Raw genomic sequence first — 11,092 nt, 5'->3', positions numbered from 1 at the left:
CGGCCTACCGTCAACGAGGGTGCACTCGATGATACCCGTAGAAGGGTGTACGAGAAGAGGAGAGGGGAGAGGAGTGGCAATGCGAAACAACACCGCTTGATTACAGCTTCGAATTCGTCATCGAGGTGAACCGAGACTCTCCCTCTCTTCGTTCCCTCTTTCACTATCATCGATCATTAATTTTATTTTATCCTCTTTCTCTTTCGCTCGCTCACTCCCTCTTGCTCTCTTTCTCCTTTACCTTTTTTATTTTAAATTCTACCGAAGAACATTTTTATTTCAGAATACTCATCGAACCATTTTATACGTACCCTGCCTATGAAGATTGCTAGTTGTAAATATTCGCGCAAAATGATAAACATACTCTTTACCCTTTCGCAAGTATTCGTTCGTTTGAAGTACAACGTTCGTAATAACGATTACTGTGAACATATGCCGAACCGATGATCTCGCTTCATGTCATATGATGATTTTCCGCTTTATCCGTTCGAGCCTTCTCTCATTCTATGTATTCCCTCTTCTCCTCTCCTTTCGATCTTTTCCTCTCTCTCCCCCTCTCCCTCTCTCTCTCTCTCTCTCTCTCTCTCTCTCTCTCTCTCGCGAATGTGTTGGGGGCCAATATGCGATGATGAACTACGCGGATTGAAAGCGATCACGGGTGTTAACAGCGTTATAACATGCGATAGAGAGTAGAGAGACTGACTACTATATTGCATGAAAGAGAGAGAGAGAGAGAGAGAGAGAGAGGGAAAGGAAGAGGGAGAGAGAGTAACCGAGCCACCACCGATACAGAACCCGCTTTACGTTTTACGTTACCCAAAGAGAGATAGATAGATAGATAGATAGATAGATAGATAGATAGATAGAGAGAGAGAGAGAGAGAGAGAACCCTTCTCGCGAAACCTACCATTTGCCTCTACCGAGCAAACCATCAACGCGTACCATGAAAACCCATCGATGCTCCGACCACGGGCACGTCGATGTTGAAATTCATTTACACTTTACAGATTCCCCCAACGATCTCGGCCCTTCTATTTTCTCTCTCGCTCACTCTCTCTCTCTCTCTCTCTCTCCCTCTCTCTTTCTCTTTCTCTCTCTCTCTCTTTTCTCTGTCGTACCATTTATAATCAAAACTCGTTCCTATTATAAATTCGTTATCTCTCGATCATCGACCACTCAAAATGCAATCTATAGTCGTGTATAAATACAATTCAATTATTGGATTTTTATATGATTCCAAAAAGAGAAAGAGAGAGAAAGAGAGAGAAAGAGAGAGTGAGAGATAGAGAGAGAGATGTATTTATAAACGAAACGACAAACGAGTTTCAATACGTCAATTCATATCTTTTCAAGCTTCGCACGACCAGTTGAATACTTCTCGAACACGTTATACGCGTAACATCTCGTTCGGAGTGCTTTCGACGTTTCGGTGGTCGATCAATGGCGGGTAATAAGCGTTGAAATAGGAGAGTAATGTAGCACGTCAATATGCCGAATGGATAATCGAATATTATCATTCGTCGAAACGAGCTGGTATCTATTAAAATTATTGCGATGATTTTAATGCCTTTTTAAGCTAATGAGCTTTCAGCTTTTAATGAAGATCGAAGGTTGCTCGACGGGACTACGTTATCTTCTCCTCTATAAATTTATTTCTTCTATTTCTATCTCTATTTCTATCTCTATTTCTATCTCTTTCTTTTTCTTTCTATCTCTCTCTTCACTTTATCAGAAACTCGAAGCTCTTGTATCCGCAACATCCGCAACGTAAGAGAAACATCTCTTCGTTGATGGAATCCGTATAAGTACGTCGAACATTTTGAAAGACGATACTCATCGCATCATCACCATCGTATTTTCCATTTCAGACATGAATCCAAAGTAAAGCAAATAGTGTAGAAAAGCATTTCGTTTCATCTTTATTTTCAGGTTTTGAATTTCCCGGTATGGAAACGCGAAGCCCGGAGTTGCGTCTGACACGAGAGCTCCTTTTATCTATATACATAACGTGTTACGTGTTATACATTAACGTTTGTTGATTCTGTAACAAGTGCAAAACGGTAGATGCACGTGGGAAATCATGAATAATTCGTAACTGTACGTTCCATGGGGCCCCGTGCGAGACTGAGTGATAAGGAATTAAAAGTGAGGGCTTTTACGAACTTTATTGCGTTCGTTAAAGCGTTCCAGCTAGCGGACGGGAAAAAATGTTTCCTCGTAAATGAGAACGACAGTGTTAGTGTACATAAACACACGTACGTATGTATATAAGCAAGCGCATACTCATACGTACATTCATGTATATACAAATAAATGCGTAAACTTATTTATACGTAGATTATACTGTCTGTACGCGGGCATGCGAGAGGGTGGAAGGGTACTAAGTGTATGTGTATGTATTGTATGAGCGTATGTATATGTATATGTATGGCGTTGGTCAGTAGAGTGCATAAAACGTACGCAAAATCGCTACTTTACTCTACGAGCTTGCACCTACACAAAGGATTATCCCGTAGAGCAACAACAACAATAACAATGACATCGACAACAACAAAAACAACAACAACAATAACAACGACGATGACGACGACGACGACGACGACGACGACGACGACGACGACGAGGACGAGGATAACACTCGTCCGCATGTTTAGTACTCGCATTATCGTTTCGCTCCTGTTTGATACGCCGTTCTATGACGTTGGATGGGCCGATCGTTGCTATTAGAATCGAGATATCGAGGTTCGACGTATCATTAAGATATCGAACGTGATAGGACGCATCACGAGCGAGAGAACACAACGAGGATAACGACCATTACGAGGGATAGAATTTTGATAAGGTATGCGACTGATCGTTAAATCGGTTCGATAAAGATTAAAATGGTCGGCGTGTTCGGGATTAAAAGATCTTCGAAGGTGATCTTGATGTTTTCACAATTAAAAAATATATATTGTCGTATAATAATAATCATTGTACTCTTAGCTGACAATAATTTTCATTAAATTCGAAAGTGATATTATATTTAATCTTAATCAGTAATGATAAATTTATCAAACGCATTTCCTTTCTTTTATCTTTCATTTTCTTTTATTATTTTATTTATTTCTTTATTTTTTTATTTTTTTTTTTTTTTTATTGTTTTTCTTATTTTCGATTATAAATATTACTTTCTCTATTCTTTGTCACACTCATAACGATTCTATCTCTCCTAAATATCTCTCTTATAAAAACGATTATATATCGTATATCCTGGGAAATTTCTTAAAATTCCAAAGAATTTCTATAAAAATTCGTCCATTTAAGTTCGAACAAATCGTGACTATATTTGAAAAAATAATCGATAGGGAAGGATAACTCGTAACTAACGATAGTATTTCAACGAGCAGATAGAGATTCATACGTAAATCATTCGGATAGTCCTCGAAAGTAACGAGAGAAAAAAAGAAAAAAGAATATATCAGTTCGACTCGGAGCTCGATCCATTCCATTCCGTTTCGTTTCGTTTCATTTAGTTTAGTTTCGTTTCGTTTCGTTCGCCGCTTATGAAATGTAGGAAAGGGGGCAGGTGGGGAGAAAGTTTTTAAAAATGCTATCAACCTCTTTTCTCTCTCCCTCCCTCCCTCTCTCTCTCTCTCTCTCTCTTTCTCTCTCTCTCTCTCTCTCTCTCTCTCTCTCGTTTGAAAAAGAATCGTTCTCGTCGTGTACACGTGCATGCGTGCTCGAGATAGGAGGCCCTCTTTACGAGCAATATCTAATGGATTGCATTGGCCGAACGCAAACGTTAAATTTGACGTTCACGATTATTGCGTTCCTCCGTTGTTGGCGTGACTACTCGTTGCTCGAGGGGCTGACGTTTTGCGTTTTGCATTTTGCGTTTGGATTTTTAGATGGAAAAGGGGTAAAGCTGAAGAGTTTGAACGATACTCGACGTTAATTTTATAATTCCCGAGTCGAAAAAAGTTACGACCTTCGTCACATTTCTCATTCTCCTTTCTCTCCCTTTACCCCTCTCTCTCTTTCTTTTTTATCCCCTCTTTCTCTTTTCCCTCTTTATATTTCCTACGTCTATGTTTACCATTTCTCTTTCCGCCATTTGTATTCGTCATTTTGGTCTTTGCGGTCCACGATCTCACTGAGTTAAGCGAATGTTTGTGGAAAAATTACCCTCCTTCCTCTTTTCCTTCCTTCCTTCCTTCCTTCTTTCTTCCATTCTTTCTTTATTTTTTTTTTCTTTTTTTCTTTCTTTCTTTCTCTACGTTTACCGACAAACGTTAGAAAGAATTATCCTCCTACCTGCAAAACCGATATTCGTAAACGAGCTAACATGCTCGTACTCGCTCTTTTTTTTTTCTTTTTTCTTTCCTTTTTTTCACCCTTTGACATTAACAAAGTTAACGCTTTAACGGGACCCAACCCTTTATACTTTCTCATACATATATATATATATATATATATATATATATATATATATATATATATATATATATACATACATACGTACATATGTATGGACTGTGTTTTATCACAAGGAAAAAAATCGTTCTCTATGTGTAGTCTTGTTAGTATTGTAGATATGTGATTACATCAGGGTGGTGATATCGTACCAAGGCAAAAGTCGCTCCTGAGCCTCGTAAAGGCAAACCACGACCCTTTCTACACAAAACGGAGTTTATTCTTGGGGTATGAGCTTGCGTTTGAACCAACATATTTACCATCTTTCTTTTTCACTCACTCAGTCGTTCGTTCGTTCGTTCTTTCGTTCTTTCGTTCATTCGTTGGTTCATTCGTTCGTTCGTTCGTTCGTTCGTTTCGTCGCGAAACTTTATAACAATCGTTTACTCTCGAGCGTCCCAGTCGCTACGAGGTTTCTCCCATCGTGAACGAAGTTCCTTTGACGATAGAAGCTTAAAGCCCCCACGAGATTAAGATTAAAGCGATTCGTTAGCCATGGAAACGTTATCAAAAGAGGTACCTCTGCTTACGATTAACGCTTTCTATGAGACACTTTTCTTCGCGACGTGAGCAATTGAAATAAGCTCATGCTCATGATGTAGCTTCATTCGAAAAATATTAAATCAAAGAATTGCGATTTAGATTAATAACATTCATATAAAAATATATTGCATTAGATCAAATATTATTCTAATGTATTATTATTAACACGAATTTAGATTATATATATCTTTAAATATAAATAAATAAAGTAAATATTATAATTATATATTATTAACTATATCAAATATCATTATTATTATTATTATTATTATTATTATTATTATTATTTCTATTACTTTAATAAATAAATCATTCTTTCTGTCAGATTGGTTTTCTTTGTCAACATATATTTATATTTATCGCTATAAATACATATATACATATATGCATATAGTTCATATTGAAACGAGGAAAAAACAAGCGGGAAGAAGGAAAGAGAGAGAGAGAGAGAAAGAAAGAAAGAGAGAGAGAGAGAGAGAGAGAGAGAGAAAAGAAGAAGAAAAAAGAAATCCTGGAATAATTGAGAATATCGCGAGTGCATCATTTCCATCGTCGAATCGATGCAGGGATTACTAATCAAGAAGACAATGCTCGAACGAACCCAAATGAGTGTAGCAGCATCGTATTTCCGATCCTCTCGAAGAAGGATGAACGTTCTTCTTCCTCCTTCTCCCTTTTTCCTTCCTTCTCTCTTCCCCCCTCTCTTTCTCTTTTTTTCTCTCTCTCTATAAAAGGAGTACAATAAACATGCGATACGAGTAATATTTCGTTGAGGAACCGAACGACTACGACGACTACGATGACTACGACGACGATGTTGTCGAGAAAAGCTTCGTGACGTTCTCTGGTTGACACAAAAGCGCATCTAGGTAATAACTTGGGGTAATCATCGAACGCGTTCGCGTACGAAGTATGCACCGTTCGCGAGTTTAAAACGACGGGCCGCGAAGGGAGATATCAGAGAGATAGAAAGAGAGAGAGAGAGAGAGAGAGAGAAAGAGAAAGAAGGAGATAGAAGGAGATAGATAGAAAGATATAGAAAGAGATAGATAGACGAGATAGATAGAAATGCGTCGTTTCTCTTGTCTTCGCGAGTCGTCGCGTCATTATGCTCGGTTCTCCCTAGCCGAAGGATGACGCCGTGATTTTAATTACGCAGGATGAAAGTGCGTGTTCCGTCGTGCATGCACGTATGTATATCTATGTATATATACGTACCTACCTACCTACGTACCTACGTATTTATATATGTATGTGTACAGCTATCTCTCACTCACTCTCTCTCTCACTCTCTCTCTCTTTCTTTTTTCTTTTTTCTTTTTTCTTTTTTCTCCTTTAGCCCCTTTTTTCCCCCGACAACCGCAGGAGAAACGTTCGTTCTCGTTCGTTCGTATCACCACTACGAGTTTCTGATTTTCTTTTCCACGACTGGTGGCACTCGAGAATCTTCTTCCGCTGAAAAATGCGAAAGGGCTGACGCGATATCATCCTTTGGCAATGGTGGTAGTATTGGTAGTGATGTTTACTAGTAATGGTGGTGGTGGTGATAGTGGTGGTGGTACTGTTAGTGGTAACATTAATGGTGATGGTAATGGTTGGTTGGTTGGTTGGTAAATTGTTAGAACGATGCCGCATCATCATCCTTCATTTCTCTTCGATATTCACAAACGAAAGACGAAAGGAATAAAACAAAATCTTGAATCGCGTCTTCGTCCTAAGTATTCGTAGTCGTCATTAGTGTTTTAACATCGAACACTACTACGTTTACTATATATTTTCGGTGTGAGCTTAAATTTTAAGTAATAGGTGGTTCTCAGGATAAGAGAATGGAGGAGTACGAAAAAAAAAAAAGAAAAGGAATGTGAAGAAGATGAAGAAGAATAAGAAGTAGAAGAATAAGAGAGAGCAGTCGGGAAACAATAGAGACTTTAAAAGCCGTGCGTGCGTCATGCTTCTTTTCACCCTTTGCGTTAGAAAAGTTCTCTTGTCTCTCTCTCTCTCTTCCTTTTTATTTCACTCTCTTCCGCATTCACCGGAGCACGAAAGCAAAAGAAAAAGTCTCCACTGTAGTTAGGTACATACATAGGTACTTCATGGATTTCAGTTAATCTTTGTCCCACCGATGATATCATCCACCACTTTGAAGGATGAATCATACCGGTGTTGACGTAATCACCAGTAATGATTCCTCGATAATTATTAATTAATTATTTCCTCGTACGAAGAGAAAGAGAGAGAAAAAAAGAGAAAGGGAAAAAGTAAATATTATCGTATAAATATAAAATGACATATCCAAATTGACAGTCGATTAGTTTGAACTCGTTACCGATGGATCGATTAGGAAACGCAAAATCTTTTCTGATAACAACATGATAAACTTATTGATTCATCGAGAAACGTCATAAACGTACAAAGCAACGTCTACTATAACTTAAGCTTTTTGTTCGGTTAAGTATCCTGAGAGACAACTTATTTATTTTGGTTAATCTCGGTAATATCCTTAACGAGTGTTTCGTAGTCTACGATAACGATTATCATCTCGAAGAAATAAGAAGAACATTAACATCGAAGAGTTTTCTCCCTGTGACCTAGTTTAATTCCATATACGAGAATAATAATCGTTATATGCGTCTCAATGATGCAGCTCGTTCTTGTACGATTATAGCGGAATAAAAACATCTCTCTCTCTCTCTCTCTCTCTCTCTCTCTCTCTCTCTCTCTCTCTCTCTCTTTCTCGCTCTCGCCTTTCAACAGGGAAGAAACTTTAAACGATCGTTCTTCGAAAGCATCTCACTCCTTTCGCAAACTTCTACCGGTCGATCCCTCGTCTTTAAAGGCAGGACATTGCCCCGAGAGAGACAGAGAGAGAAAGAGAGAGAGAGAGAGAGAGACAGAGAGAGAGGGAACGCGTCAAGGGGTTTGGTACCACTGGCATAGATGCATAAACGCGCGAGATGCGCGATACGTGCGTGTGAGTGGTTATACACGATCAAGACGCATATCGTACGTTAGCCTGTAGCTATAGCTAGTCAGGCTACATGCAAATAAATATGCCATGCCAGGGGTGCAGGAGGTGCGTGTACTGCGACGCTTGCTTTGCGGGGGGAGTGCCACTGTAGTACCCACCATCCGACAGGGTGCAACAATAGGTCCTCAGCGGTTGCTATGGTGACCCCATCAATCCCTTAGCAACAGCTTGAGGTCTTAAAGCTGAGGATTCGCTAAGCCTTGCTGGATCATTTAATGACAATGCTTTGGCCCAAGCTGATCACCAACCGATCTCGAGTGTCTTTATCAAAAGGCATAGAGCTTTCTGAAAGATGCATATCTTGGATATCGTAAATGACTTTATGTTACTTTCTTTGTCTTCTTTTACTCGTCTATAATGGAATTCAATAATTAGTTATTTTGAAAATTTATCATATTGCCTTGATAGATTTTAATTTTCTTGATCACGAATTTTTTTTTTTTATAATCGTTCGTTCGTTATGCTACTTTAAACATTTTGTGAAATCGTTTGAAGTAATTAAATGAACGATTTTGAACGGTTAAAAAATCCATCGTACGTGACGAAGTTTAATGTCCGAAGGTTATCAGATTTTCTGTGTACGTGACGAAGACGTGTGGAAGAAGTAAAAAAGAAAAGAAGAAAAGCATCCCTAGAAATCACGCTTCCTATGTAATTATCACCTGAACGAGAATGAGGAAGAAAAGGAAGGAATGATGTTAAGGACCGCCTGGCGCTTCTCACCTGGGTTCTCCTTAAACGGCCGTAATTTAAAGGGAAAAGAAAAGCGAAATAAATAACTCTCTAGTCTTGTATCCTCCCTGTGACGGAGGCAGGCCATCGTCCTTTCATTAATTTCTACCTCCTTTATTTCGTTCGGCTCGTTTCCTGTGTGAGTCGACTAAATAATAAAAATACAGGTAGGTAAAATCGTGACTAAGTCGAATCGTTCCATCTTTCTCTTTTAAAGTATAGCTCGAAAGTAAAGAAACAAGAGTTTGCCCTTTCATCATCTCTCTTTCTCTCCCTCTCTCTCTCTCTCTCTCTCTCTTTCATCTTCTTCTCGTCTGTTCTTGTTCATCTTAATATTCTTTTACACGTACACACGTATCCTAAATCGTTGAGAATTCTCATTGAAATTCGCAATTACATATTTATCGCGTGAAATTTCAACTGTGCTTTACTTACATTCCATTACTTCCTCGACGAATCTCTTTTAGCGAACTAAAAGAGGATTCCTTTTCAGATTGGCCCGTTCGCCGTTTATGTCGGCATCAGAGTGCCGGATGCCACTCGTTATCAGATTCGTACCGACAAGTAGTCATGTTCACCGGGACGAAATATAACAAAAGGAAATTCTCAGCTCGGTTAATTAGTTCAAAACGAAATCCGAGAATGGAGGATGTCGTACTTAACTACTTACGTGTTAAAGGAAAGAAAATATGAACGATCACCGGACGTACTGACGGATCATCCTCCTGTATTCTTTGACGTAATGATCGCGATTAACGTGTTCGTTACTTATGTTACCGTTTCACTTACATACGTTCATTCTCACGTTCTCGTGCGTTCACGAATATTCGTAAACGATAGGTCCATTATGACGACTAGTATGACAAATGACGTCTATATTCCTAATCGCATAGATTGATCCACAGGTGACGATTATACAGCAAACGCGATCGCGTGCGTTAATTGCGATTCGATCAAGCAACCAACGAAATTCGATTAGAATTAATCAAAATTCGAGAGAACCAATAAATAAATAAATAAATAAATAAATAAATAAATAAATATATATATATAAATTACACGTCAAAATCGTTATAACCGACGTTTAAATATGATTTAATATTCCTAAGAGCAAAGTTTTTAAATTGGATTGACGAGTTAGAGGTAACCCCATGAAACGAAACTCATTAACCACGGCAATTCCGGTAATCCATGGCGATAGCACGAGGCGAGGAGAACACGTGGTCCCGTATAGCTAGCTAGCTAGCCAGCCATCCAGTCAGCCAGCCAGCTAGCTAGGTCGGTTTTGTTCTCTGTACGAGCCGACGAGATAGGCTCTACTTGGAAATTGGCAGAAACGCTCGCCACTCCGATGCAACGGGCATTGATTAATGGCGCGCCTGTTGCAGTCCTGGTTACAATGCAATTTGCTTTTGCGAGAGAGTATGCGAGCGTTTGCAGTGCGATGCACCGTTTCTCTACACTCTACCAACGTCAACGCACCCTACCCCTCCTCCCCTCCTCTTCCCCTACCCCATTCCCATTTTCCCTCTCTTCGGCCATCCATATAGAACAGTACGTACCTCTACTCTCTTCGTCCGAAAGCGGGTGTTTGCTGCCGAAGTGACAAAGCCGTGACAAGAGTGACACGGTGACATGGAACGCACGACAACTAATTAATCATCCTGTGTGCGCGCGAGCGCGTAGACCCCAAAGAGAGGAAGATGAGCTGGGCGAGACCGAGGGTGGGGACAAGCGGGGTTTGGAGGGATGAGACGAGAAGGGAGAGGAAGAGAGTCCATCGCGCAATGAATGCATCGGCATGCGTCTCGTGCACGTCCACCACGAGCCCTTTCGTTTTAGGACCTCGTCCTACGACTCACGTAGTTGTTGCCATTGCATACGGCCTTTCTCTCTCTCTCTCTCTCTCTCTCTCTCTCTCTCGTTTTCTCATCGTCCGTCAAACATCGGACGAGCATTGAATTTGCCTATCGGCACTGCTGCAGCTATGCACCGAATCGCATCGCGCTTACTGCCAACGTGTGTTCGCATCGCTTCTGGATGGACGTTGATTATTTCGATGAAACACCTACCCAACCCTTAACTGTCTCTTTCTGTTTGCCCGAAATACAGGGACGTACGTTTCCACTAGATCCGATAGATCGTTCGATTGAGACGGTATCTCAATAAGAGTTACGTTCAAGTCGAATGAATTCTTCTTTATTTTCTTTTGCTTTCTTTTTTCTCTCTCTCCGTTTTTTTTCTCTTCTTTCTTTTCCTCTTCATTTCTTTTCTTTTCTTTTCTTTTTCCTTTTTTTTTTCGTTATGCCATCTCCGTACTCGTTTCCTTCATTT

The 11,092-nt window shown here is 39.8% G+C and overlaps 1 protein-coding gene across 4 annotated transcripts in view; it reads left to right on the top strand.

The window, feature by feature from the left end:
- LOC124427347 overlaps window positions 1-11,092 on the top strand; it is a 69,435-nt gene that overhangs the window by 28,087 nt on the left and 30,256 nt on the right. Inside the window, exon 2 of one of the 4 annotated variants that reach the window (XR_006942953.1) lies at window positions 8,588-8,925. The exons of the other annotated variants lie outside the window; for them this stretch is intronic. The gene's annotated coding sequence lies outside the window, so the exon portion shown is untranslated. The remainder of the gene's footprint in view (window positions 1-8,587; window positions 8,926-11,092) is intronic. 4 annotated transcript variants of the gene reach the window in all.

Source organism: Vespa crabro, chromosome 10 (assembly GCF_910589235.1).
Source record: "Vespa crabro chromosome 10, iyVesCrab1.2, whole genome shotgun sequence".
Taxonomy (NCBI): Eukaryota; Metazoa; Arthropoda; class Insecta; order Hymenoptera; family Vespidae; genus Vespa; species Vespa crabro.
The sequence above is the reverse complement of the archived record's forward strand: the minus strand, read 5'-3'. Positions and strand labels throughout refer to the sequence as shown.